We start from the raw sequence: 13,632 nt of genomic DNA on the forward strand, positions 1-13,632 counted from the left end.
GCATTTTCTTTAGATCAACCAAACTGCTTTTTTTTTACATGCATGTATTAATATGGTGCTAAGATTTAAATAATTAGTAGAAATATGTTTACACCAAGAACCAGCATAACTTGGAGCAACAAAACTCATTGTTAAACGTTTCCAGCTTGGTTTGATAGGTCATGTTTGGTAAGACCTTATTCCAGCTTAGAAAAAATCAAATACAGGCTGGGCCATTTATATGGATACACCTTAATAAAATGGGAATGGTTGGTGATATTAACTTCCTGTTTGTGGCACATTAGTATATGTGAGGGGGGAAACTTTTCAAGATGGGTGGTGACCATGGCGGCCATTTTGAAGTCGCCATTTTGAATCCAACTTTTGTTTTTTCAATAGGAAGAGGGTCATGTGACACATCAAACCTATTGGGAATTTCACAAGAAAAACAATGGTGTGCTTGGTTTTAACATAACTTTATTCTTTCATGAGTTATTTACAAGTTTCTGACCACTGACCATGTGTTCAATGTGCTGCCCATTGTGTTGGATTGTCAATGCAACCCTCTTCTCCCACTCGTCACACACTGATAGCAACATCGCAGGAGAAATGCTAGCACAGGCTTCCAGTATCCGTAGTTTCAGGTGCTGCACATCCCGTATCTTCACAGCATAGACAATTGCCTTCAGATGACCCCAAAGATAAAAGTCTAAGGGGGTCAGATTGGGAGACCTTGGGGGCCATTCAACTGGCCCACGACGACCAATCCACTTTCCAGGAAACTGTTCATCTAGGAATGCTTAAACCTGACACCCATAATGTGGTGGTGCACCATCTTGCTGGAAAAACTCAGGGAACGTGCCAGCTTCAGTGCATAAAGAGGGAAACACATCATCATGTAGCAATTTCGCATATCCAGTGGCCTTGAGGTTTCCATTGATGAAGAATGGCCCCACTATCTTTGTACCCCATGTACCACACCATACCTTAATTTTTTTTGTTCCAACAGTCTTGGAGGGATCTATCCAATGTGGGTTAGTGTCAGACCAATAGCGGTGGTTTTGTTAACTTCACCATTCACATAAAAGTTTGCCTCATCACTGAACAAAATCTTCTGCGTAAACTGAGGGTCCTGTTCCAATTTTTGTTTTGCCCATTCTGCAAATTCAGTCCGCCGATCTGGGTCATCCTCGTTCAGATGCTGCAGTAGCTGGAGTTTGTAAGGGTGCCATTTGTGAGTAGCTAATATCCGCCGAAGGGATGTTCGACTAACGCCACTCTCCAGTGACATGCGGCGAGTGCTATGCTGTGGGCTCTTGCTGAATGGAGCTAGGACAGCCACTGATGTTTCTTCATTAGAGACAGATTTCATGTGTCCACATTTTGGCAAATCCAACACTGACCCAGTTTCACGAAACTTAGCAAGCAGTTTGCTAACTGTAGCATGGGAGATGGGTGGTCTCGTAGGGTGTCTTGCATTGAAATCTGCTGCAATGACCCGGTTACTGCGTTCACCAGACATCAACACAATTTCTATCCGCTCCTCACGTGTTAACCTCGGCAACATGTCAATGGCTGTAAACAAAGAGAAACTTGTAAATAACTCATGAAATAATAAAGTTACGTTAAAACCAAGCACACCATTGTTTTTCGTGTGAAATTCCCAATAAGTTTAATGTGTCACATGACCCTCTTCCTATTGAAAAAACAAAAGTTGGATTCAAAATGGCGACTTCAAAATGGCCACCATGGTCACCACCCATCTTGAAAAGTTTCCCCCCTCACATATACTAATGTGCCACAAACAGGAAGTTAATATCACCAACCATTCCCATTTTATTAAGGTGTATCCATATAAATGGCCCACCCTGTACATCAGAATGCATATGTCCCCTTACCTTCAAAAAACCTAGTTTACTCAGATGATACAAAAAGCCATACTAGTACATGTACTGTATCAGTTACTGCTGGGTGCCTAGGTTATTCAGGTATTAACCCTTATTGAGCAGCCTGTTTTGGGCCTTACTGACCAAGTGTTTTTCTTCCCTTTTTCATTGTCGCCTTAGGCTAGTTTCACACTAGCGGCAGGGAATTCCGGTAGGCCGTTCCGGCGGGTGAACAGCCTGTCGGATTCGTCCTGCACCTAGTTCACGTGTGCCCCTGGACTGCCGCTCCGTCCCCATTGACTATAATGGAGGCGGGGCGGAGTTCCGGCAGTAGCACGGCAGCGCACAGCGTGAGGCAGCCGGACTAAAAGTACGACATGCAATACTTTTAGTCCGGCTGCCTCTCGCCGTGCTGCCGCCGGAACTCCCCCCCGCCCCCATTATAGTCAGTGGGGATAGAGCAGCAGTCCGGGGGCACACGTGAACTAGGACGGATCCGACAGGCTGTTCACCCGCTGACACAGCCTGCCAGAGTCCCCTGCCGCTAATGTGAAAGTACCCTTACAAGAGCTATAACTTTTTATTTTTCTGTCTATATAGCTGTGTGAGGACTTGTTTTTTACGGGACAAGTTGTAGTTTTTAATGGTGTAATTTTGGGGTACACATAACTTTTATTAACTCTTTCTGGGAGGGAGAAAACTGCAATACTGCCACTGAGTTTTTACATTATAGATTTTATATAAATTTTTCGGTATACATAACATAATATCTTTATTCTCTGGGTCAGTACAATTGCAACGATATCAAATCGATAGTTTTTTTTTACGTTTTACTACTTTTATGCTGTAAAACCACTTTTTTTAAAAGGAAGAAAATATTTTTGCATCACCGCTTCCCAAGACCCATAACTTTTTTCTTTTTTTTTTTCTATAGAGTGAGGGCTTTATTTTTGCGGGACGACTTAAAGTTTCTAATGGTATAATTCTGGGGGTAAATTACGCTTTCTGATCGCTTGTTATAAAGTTTTTTTTGTAGCGACTAAGAATAAATTAGCAATTTTTTTTACAACGTGCACCACAGGGGATAATTTACATGATATTTATGTAGTGATTGTCGCTGCAAACACGGTGATACCAAATGTGGGGGAGATTTTATTTTGCTATTTTTTTTCATTAAAAAGCGTATTTTCAATGGAAAAAAAGAGTATATATTAGAATTTTTTTCTTTTGATTGCTTTTAAAATACAATGCACCATCGTATTAGTGGTCACTAAAGGGGTTAAATGGACACTGATATGAATAGAATAAAGAAGCCAGACATATTCTTTTCACGGAACTGTTAGGGAGCTTTAGTTGAGTGCAGTAGTAAATAGAAAATTATATATTTTAATTAAAAGCCTTTTGATTCACATACCTGTGATAAAAAGCAAAAATGAAATTACCTAATAATGCCATTGAGAGACAGAAAAGACTGGTGCGAATTGCTTTGGGCAAAGTGGATGGAATTAGAAAAGTCTGCCCTGTTCATATAGAATATCTTTCCCTGATCACAGCAGAAGAAGAAACAAAGGTATTCTGCTATGGCAGTGGGTATAGAACCACTCTGTCAACCAACAGATTTGACTTTATGCTAATCCTAAAGGTATTATCCTGGCAGTCCCCTGGTATTCACCCTTTAACCCATATACAGGAATTTGGACTTCACTGCAGGGGAACCATCAGGCCACTAGTTCCTGGAGTAGTCTGTGTGATTGACAGCTGACCCATGGAGGTTAGAGACACTGATACAGAACAATACGGGAACTGGTCCACGGTCAGGGCAGGATTAATATGGAGGTCATGCACAGGTCAGGTCAGGCAGCAAAGGGTCAGAATACAGTAAATGGGCAGAAGGTTGGTATATTGGCATACAACAGAATACAGTACTTTGCAGGAACCTAACAAGCTAAGGCTTGTTTCACATCTGCGTTAAGCAGATCTGCCAGGCTGTTCTGGACGGGAATTCTTTCTTGCTCCTTCACTATAATGGGGACTGGTGGAGATCCGGCCACAACTCGGCAAATATGCAGAGGAGAAGCCAGACCAATACTGCTGCCTTAAGTACCCCAGGGTTACCATCCATTGGCTGGTCAAGATTAGGGTGCGCACGACCTGGCCCTTTAAAAGCTGGAGCGAACACGCACTTTAGAGTCAGAGGAATAAATGCATTGCAGGCAAGCAGTTCGCAGCCTGCATGGAGGAACAGAGCAGACCTGGCATCCGGACTAGCCAAGTAGAGGGCAGTGGGAGGTAAGCGAGCAAGTGGTGGCTTGCAGCTGCTGCTGTAACAGCATCTTTTATATTTCCACTTCTCAAATCGCTGCCCACTAGGTTAATTTTCTGCATTGACACTATGCATTTCATTAGTCATTTCCTTAGGGGTCTATGGATCTATTTAATGGGGTCAGTAAAATGATTGGGAGTGCCAAAGCATTTTGAATTAACTAACACCAGCTGCACACAGGGTTACTCCTTCCCTCCTTCTTACATGCCAACACATATCCAAATGCATGACGGGGTATTGGTTATTACCCGCTCGCCCCTCATGATCAGTCACTTACTAACCCTTGACTCACTTACCACAAGCCCTAACCTTCTAAACTGGCCCTGTCAGAACCCCAATAAGACACGGACACCAAGTTGGATTATATCTGCCACAGCAGCCGTTTATTGAAAACATATACATGAATAATTAACCTTTTATTTCCCACAAAACATCCCCATAAGATATAACCAACTTAATTCACCTGAGTAACACGGGGGAGGTCCTGGAAGCCCCAAACCTCGGAATTTTCCCAGTATCCTTTTTTGAGCCGACTTGCCCCCAGCCGTTAAGCACCAGCTCGGAGGCACCACTGACGGCTCGCCCAAATTCCGCCACAACCGACCACCAGCCATAGGAGTCCAGCCCTAACCGTGGAGCCCTCCCATCCTCGTCACCTGAATCTCTCCAACTTCAAGGACCTCCCACCGCCACAGCCGCCGTGACAAAATAATTAACATTTTATTTTACTTATTCATTTATACGATCACCCCACTCCGTCCCCTCCCCATCCCCCGCCATCCGACCCAGGCTCTGGAACATGAACAACAAAGGGTGGGTGGGTGGGAGCTCCGTTTTCTCCACAAAATGGCCTCCTTCATCCCAGGCCCTCACCTATTTAACCCCTCGCTCCACCGCCCCCATAACTTAAACTAACCAATCCCTCCCCAGGGGCTCCCTCAAACCAGCCCCCCGTCATGGTCGCCTCCCCCCAAGGCTGCGCCCCCAGTCCGGCTCTGTCTGTCTAACTGATGGAGTTATCCAGAACAACTCTAGCACTCTAGAGGTCCTAGGCACAATTATCCAATTAATATCAATGTAACTCAAACTTCAGCAATCCCACGTAGTTAGGTAACTGGAGATCAGTGCAGCATTTTGTTGTTAACCACTATTCTCCATGTTGGTTGGGTGTCATTGCTAAATACTGTAATTCAAATAGCAAAGTAAATGTCTAAGTTCTATTTGAGAGTAGGTGTTTTTTCAAGTAATACCTAAGGATATGAAGCTATTAATAAAAATCATCCTTATGTTCACTTATACATAGCAGCCACGTTATGTAATAGATAGAAATGAGCACATTTTTCAAAAATTTTATTTGGACGGTACGCCAAATTTTCCCCAAAGATTCGATACAAATTTATTCATGTTAAAAATCAGCTATTTCCCGGCTGCAGAGAGCCTGTATATTGGTGTAGAACACTGTGCACTGCAGAAACATGCATAGACAGTCCGCTGTGGTAGTGAAACAGTTACTTTGCGTCTGTATGAGAGGCAGTTGACAGGCATCACTCTTAGACTCACTTCACACTTCACTTATTTAGTCAGTTATGGGGCCAAAACTGACCAAATAACTCAAGTGTGAATTTATCCTTATAGGTCAATGTTAGCATCAGGTATAAAGAATAGGGTTGAGCGAACCCGAACTGTAAAGTTCGAGTTCTTACCGAACTTTAGGATTTTTGGACCCCGGACCCGAACATTTCCGTAAAAGTTTGGGTTCGGTGTTTGGCGCTTTCTTGGCGCTTTTTGAAAGGCTGCAGAGCAGCCAATCAACAAGCGGTTGACTGTCTGACCTTAGAAGCCATCACAGCCATGCCTACTAATGGCATGGCTGTGATTGGCCAGAGCAGCATGTGACCCAGGCTCTATATAAGCTGGAGTCCTGTAGCGCTGCACGTCACTCTGCTGTTACAAGTGTAGGGAGAGGATGCTGCTGGACTTGTGATTTCAGGGAGAGAATAGGAGAGAATCTAACTCAGCGATCTACAGAGAAATAGTTGTGTGGGTGCAGGGCACAATCGTTTTACCCTGTGTAACGGTCACGTCCACACACACACAGGGGGAAGGGTAGTGACCACTGCGCTCCACCCTCAGCCCTGGCCCTGCCTACTTGCCTCACGAGTCCTGATGACAGGGGACAACTGGACGGCAGTCCCTAACTTAGGATATGTGCAGGGAAGACAGACAAGACAAAATACGAACATGAACGGACCGGGTCAGAACCAAGAGAGCTACGCAGTACAACGGATTAAGCAAAGAATGGTCAGGAGAAGCCGGGGTCAAATACCAGGAGAGTAGCGAAGTACAAGAGGAGTCCAAAGAGAGTAGTCAGGTGGGAGCCGAGGTCACAATACCAGGATGTATGCGCAGTACAGGAGGAGCAGGCAGAGGATCGTCAGGGAACAGGATCAGGTAAATATTCAGTAGTCCAACAAATAGCCAGGAACCTAGAAATTAACAGGCAACCTGTAGCCAGCAGGCTGCCTGTATTTATAGTGGGGAGTGAGGGTCATGTGACGTGGCCAGCGTCACATGACCTACAGACCAACCAGTCGAGCACCGAGTGATCAGCTCGGCGCTCAAGGCAGACTAGGAGCAGGGAGCCACCCAGCTAGTAAAGCCGCCCTGGGAATGAGGTCAAACACAGAACCTCATTCCAAAAGCTAAGCAACAGTTCTGCGGGCAATGGGGGACCGAGTGCACCTTTGGAACCCCGTGACAGTACCCCCCCTTTGGAACCCCGTGACAGTACCCAAGACTTCAGGCGATGGCTTTTCAGTATGTTCTAAATGAAATTTACGAACAAGTCTAGGAGCATGAACCTCCCTGGCAGGTACCCAAGATCTCTCTTCAGGTCCATACCCCTTCCAGTGAATCAGGTACTGCAAGGAATTACGCACCTTCCTGACATCCACTATTTTAGACACCACATACTCGACAGCATCATTAACAAGAACTGGCGGAGGCGAGGCTTTTGATGGTACTGGTTCAAAATATTTTTTAAGCAGAGATTTATGGAACACATTATGAATGTGGAATGACTCAGGCAGCTCCAACCTAAAAGATACCGGGTTAATCACTTCCGTGATCTTATATGGTCCAATAAAACGAGGAGCAAATTTTTTAGAAGTTACCTTGAGAGATAGATTCTTGGAGGACAACCATACTTTATCCCCAACCTGAAAGTTTACCCCCCTTGAACGTCTCCTATCGGCCTTCAGTTTTTGAGAACATTGAGCCTTTTCTAGGTTCGATTGAACCCGGGCCCAAAATGTGCACAGTTCGGAGGAGAGTTTATCAGCTTCAGGGTTAGAGGAGGAGACGGACGACCCAGAATGAAAACGGGGATGAAAACCATGGTTACAAAAGAAAGGGGAGACCCCAGCAGAAGAATTGACATGGTTATTCAGAGCAAATTCAGCCAACGGAAGGAATTTGACCCATAATTGCTGGTCATCAGCAACATACAACCTCAGGAATTGTTCCACAGACTGATTAAGGCGTTCAGTCTGCCCATTACTCTCAGGATGGTAGGCGTAAGAAAAAGACAACGAAATTTTACATCTTTGACAGAAGGCCCTCCAGAATTTGGACACAAACTGCACACCCCTGTCCGAAACAATATTTTCCGGGATGCCATGTAAACGAACAATCTCTCTCACAAAAATAGACGCCAGGGTTTTAGCATTCGGAAGTTTACACAGGGGAGTGAAATGAACCATCTTGCTAAACCTATCGACCACTACCCAAACCACAGTCTTACCCTCCGCCAGCGGTAGGTCAGTTATAAAGTCCATCGAGATATGGGACCAGGGTCTACTGGGAATGGGTAGGGGTCGTAGGTTACCAGCAGGGCGAATCCTAGGTGTCTTAGACCTGGCACAAACCTCACAGGATGACACGTAGGACTTGACATCCCTGGTCAGAGTGGGCCACCAATAAGATCTAGAAACCAGATCCTTAGTGCCCTCAATACCCGGATGTCCACAAAAGGCAGAATCGTGACACTCACCCAACAGCTGGAGACAAAATTGTACGGGAACAAACAACTTATCTGTTGGGGTGGATGCCGGTGCCAGATGTTGTTCAGCCTTAATGCGAGTCGAGATATCCTGGGTTAGAGCCGCTAAGAAGATGTTTGCTGGTAGGATGGATTCAGGCGGCGTCTCAGTGGGTTGAAAAGCATGGAAGCTCCGCGATAATGCGTCTGCCTTCACATTTTTACTTCCCGGCCTGAACGTAATGGAGAAATCAAAACGGGTAAAAAACAGAGCCCATCGGGCTTGTCGGGGATTTAACCTCTTAGCGGACTCGAGAAACATTAGGTTTTTATGGTCAGTGACAACAGTTACTCGATGCCTTGCCCCCTCCAAAAAATGTCTCCACTCCTCAAATGCCCATTTAATGGCCAACAGCTCCCTATTCCCTATGTCGTAGTTTCTCTCCGTGGGAGAGAATTTCCTAGAGAAGAAGGCACACGGTGTCAGGTTAGTGAGGCTAGCAGGACCTTGTGAAAGGACTGCTCCTGCGCCGTCCTTGGACGCATCCACCTCCACAATAAAGAGTCTCTCCTGATCAGGCTGGATCAGAATGGGAGCGCTACTAAATGCCTTTTTTAATGTTTCAAATGAAGAAATGGCCTTGGTAGACCAATTCTCCAAATCTGCCCCTTTCTTAGTAAGGTCGGTCAATGGCTTAGCAATTACACAAAAATCCATGATAAATTTACGGTAGTAATTAGTGAAACCCAAAAACCGTTGTAAAGCCTTTAAGGATGAAGGCCTTACCCATTCCTTAATTGCTAAAACCTTACCAGGATCCATCTTAAAGGCGTGAGGAGTCAAAACATGCCCTAGAAACAGTATCTCCTGTACACCAACGACACATTTCTCTTGCTTAGCGGATAGCTGGTTCTCCCTCAACACCTCTAATACTTGTTTGACATGGGACACATGAGATTCGAAATCAGGAGAGAATATCAAAATGTCGTCAAGATAGACAATAATAAATTTACCTAAGAACTCCCTAAGAATATCGTTCATTAAGTTTTGGAACACAGCTGGGGCATTGCTGAGTCCAAAAGGCATCACCTGATATTCAAAGTGTCCTATCGGAGTATTGAACGCTGTCTTCCATTCGTCTCCCTCCTTGATTCAGATTAGATTGTATGCCCCTTTCAGGTCAATCTTGGAAAACCAGGTTGCCCCCAAAACCTGGTTAAATAAATCCGGAATCAATGGGAGAGAGTATCTATTTTGGACAGTGATTTTATTTAATCTCCGGTAATCAATACAAGGCCTAAGACCACCATCCTTCTTTTTAACAAAGAAAAACCCTGCTCCCATAGGAGAGACTGAAGGTCTAATATGCCCTTTAGCAAGGCTCTCCTTAATATAATCTTCCATAGCCTTGCGTTCGGGCCCTGAAAGATTATAAATTCGACCTTTAGGAAATTCGGCACCCTCAATTAGCTCTATGGCGCAATCATAAGGTCTATGGGGGGGTAGAACCTCTGGAGTAAGGGACGAGAACACATCAGAATATTACTTAATAACAGAGGGTAATGTATTAGACCTTACTGAAACCCCAGCCTGGACCACGGACAAGCATGAGTCACACTTAGGTCCCCATTTCGCCAACTCTCCTTTGGACCAATCAATTGTGGGGTTATGTAAACGGAGCCAAGGCAACCCTAGTACCACCTCAACCGGTAGGTTCTCCAGGACTAGAAGAGAACATCTCTCAGAGAGTGGCACACACCCACGGACAGAGAAATTTCAGAGGTACATGACCTCACCGTACCACCAATCAGGGGAGTAGCATCAATAGCCATGACATGGATAGGTGTAGGTAAAGCAAACATTGGAATACCCAATTTACAAGCAAACTCAAAGTCCATAAAGCTGGCCGCTGAACCGGAGTCAATAAAGGCCTTACCCGGCCACTTATTAACCCCCAGAGAAATTGTTATGGGTACCAAAAGCTTACCTTTAGAAAAATCAGGGTGTACCTGGTCTTTAGGTTGTCTTGCCTTAGAAGACTTGTCAGAGAGAACCCTCTTAGGACACTTGTTGATCCAATGGCCAGGATCTCCACAGTAGAAGCACTCTCCGCGTCTGCGACGAAGATTACCCCGGGTCATGCCAACCTGCATGGGTTCCTCGGTGGAGACCTCAGTGTTGTCCCTGGAAAGGGCCTCTGGCTGGACCACCATCTGAGAACAGAACTGTCGTTCTTGTCGTCTCTCTATAAGTCGTCTGTCAAGTCGGACAACTAGGGTCATCATCTCCTCTAAGGTCTCAGGAATTTGGTAATTGACCAATAGATCTTTTAAATTATCAGATAGACCAGACCTAAACTGACTCTTCAGGGCTGGTTCATTCCATCCTGAGGGGACACACCACAGGAATTGGGTGCAATACTCCTCCGCAGGGAGATGGCCCTGAACCAGTGCCCTAAGAGCTGTCTCGGCTACCAGGGCCCTGTCTGGTTCGTCATAGAGGGTACCCAGGCCTGAAAAAAAACCTCCACAGAAGTTAGACAACTGGCCCCAGGAGGTAACGAAAATGCCCAGTCCTGGGGATCACCCTGTAGTAGAGAAATGATAATCCCCACGCGTTGGCTCTCGGGACCGGAGGACACGGGGCGCAAACGGAAGTAGAGTTTGCAATTCTCCTTAAAGGAGAGAAACCTCTTCCGGTCTCCAGAAAAGGGTTCTGGGAGCTTGATCTGGGGTTCAAAATATGGACTGGAGGACAGAGGAGTGGAAGAACCTTGCCCTAACTCACAAGAACTGAGTTTCTCTCCTAGCTCCTGCACCCTCTGTGTCAAATTAGAGACATGGTCAGTCAGGGTAGTAAGAGCATTCATGATACAGTGGTTATTGGGCCTGTTAATCTGTAACGGTCACGTCCACACACACACAGGGGGAAGGGTAGTGACAACTGCGCTCCACCCTCACCCCTGGCCCTGCCTACTTGCCTCACGAGTCCTGATGACAGGGGACAACTGGACGGCAGTCCCTAACTTAGGATATGTGCAGGGAAGACAGACAAGACAAAATACGGAACATGAACGGACCGGGTCAGAACCAAGAGAGCTACGCAGTACAACGGATTAAGGAAAGAATGGTCAGGAGAAGCCGGGGTCAAATACCAGGAGAGTAGCGAAGTACAAGAGGAGTCCAAAGAGAGTAGTCAGGTGGGAGCCGAGGTCACAATACCAGGATGTATGCGCAGTACAGGAGGAGCAGGCAGAGGATCGTCAGGGAACAGGATCAGGTAAATATTCAGTAGTCCAACAAATAGCCAGGAACCTAGAAATTAACAGGCAACCTGTAGCCAGCAGGCTGCCTGTATTTATAGTGGGGAGTGAGGGTCATGTGATTTGGCCAGCGTCACATGACCGACAGACCAACCAGTCGAGCACCGAGTGATCAGCTCGGCGCTCAAGGCAGACTAGGAGCAGGGAGCCACCCAGCTAGTAAAGCCGCCCTGGGAATGAGGTCAAACACAGAACCTCATTCCAAAAGCTAAGCAACAGTTCTGCGGGCAATGGGGGACCGAGTGCACCTTTGGAACCCCGTGACACCCTGCCCTGAGCCCATTGACCAAAAAAAAATATATAACTTTTATAATTCTGTTAGCTAGTTGGGCAGCGGCAGCGGCCATTTTATGCATGCTCAGTGCACCAGCACTGCATCTGAGCTTTTGGGACATTGCAAATCACAATTTTTTTGGCAAACTACAACATCTTGATTAGTCAGTGTGCAATTTAAGCTAGAAATACACCCATCTTTTTCTGGGGTTTGAAAAACACACTTTTTTGTCAAAAAACGTATTTTCCTGATCTGCAAGTGTAATTCAAGTATGTGGTCAGATCGGCTATCAGAAAGGTGAACCTAACCTATCTAACCCCATCTACAACAAGCAGTAGAATTATGCCATAACTGCTGTGGAAGGGCAGCCTAAAGTGGCCAAAAAGAGCAGACCTTAGTTTAGAGTAAATATATACATACCGTTACGACACCCACTTTGAACGAAAAAGACCTTTGACGATGAAGGTGCGGAATATACTTTATATAACACAGTGACTTCCATCTACCTTACCTCTTTGTCTTGTGCACCGGCACATCGTTCTTGGAGGTGGTTAATGCTGATGCGATTGAAAGAGTGGCCGGTAACCAGAAACGATTTACTCCTATGTACACTAACAACACATGACCATATAACGAGAAGGTCTGAATCGTGAGAGCTGCAGACTGAAACAAACAATGGTGAATCTGTTGGAAGGGCCTAAATTAACTCCAACCATTCGCCAAGGGCACTGTTCCTGGTGGCAAAATACTTCACCTCTACTTATTCCCCAGGCCACACTTTTTATTTTATTTTTTATAAAGGACCCAAAAGTTAGAACATGGCGTATGCCGTCTTACTCTAGTAGTAGATTAAGTGAAATGTGTAAACTCACCAGGCCTGGGGAACCATAAACAGGAATACATGCCTATTTCGATTAACGAGCTAATGTTGCCTGTAATAAGGACAGAATGTACACACCATACCTGCAGTTGTGACAGAAAATAAGCTTAAGGTCGTGATAAACTATGTATACTGCGCCTGTAGTCGTGATATGACTTGTCGTGTCTGTAGACGTGGCAGACTTCGTAAATTGCGCCTTATTACTATACCTCCTACTGGAAGACAGACCGATACCCAGGACTTAGGCCGGACACCAACATCCTCAGCCCGAGTTTGTAGATGAAGTAAGCATGCCTGGGAGAAGGTGATGTCCGCAAAGGCAGGCTCGGGATGACTGCTTATAAAGAAAACAATGATTTCCTTTTAGACACAACAACCTAGAAATTAAAAAGTTAGAGAAAAACAATAATGTGAGTGAGGCTCTAATGGCACGAGCCACCACAAGAAATTGTATTGCGAGCCACAGATGAAAGAGCCATGTGAGCGGGTCTGAAGGCAGAAAAAGACACGGAACCTTCTTGTGGTGGGACCACGCAGCCGGCCTCGAGTGGAGGAGTTTGTGTGTAAAATCGAAACGGAGAAGCCATGCGCGAGACACTCTCATGGCGGAGCCATGCGCGAGACACTCTCATGGCGGAGCCATGCGCGAGACACTCTCATGGCGGAGCCATGCGCGAGACTAAAACGGAGAAGCCATGCGTGAGTGACTCTAATGGCGGATTCCTTTTTTTTTTTTTTATATAAACCACTTATGCAGCACCAGTATGACTTGTGGACTCGCATAACCAGTGACCCTCTCCGATAATAAACCTAGGACGCTAACCAGTCTACAACCATATTGTACACCTAACGAACATGGAGAACGGTCATCGGGCCCCCGAGGCCATGAAGCCCCCCGAAGCCAAGAGACTGAACTGAATGACCTTAC

Source organism: Bufo bufo, chromosome 8 (assembly GCF_905171765.1).
Source record: "Bufo bufo chromosome 8, aBufBuf1.1, whole genome shotgun sequence".
NCBI lineage: Eukaryota > Metazoa > Chordata > Amphibia > Anura > Bufonidae > Bufo > Bufo bufo.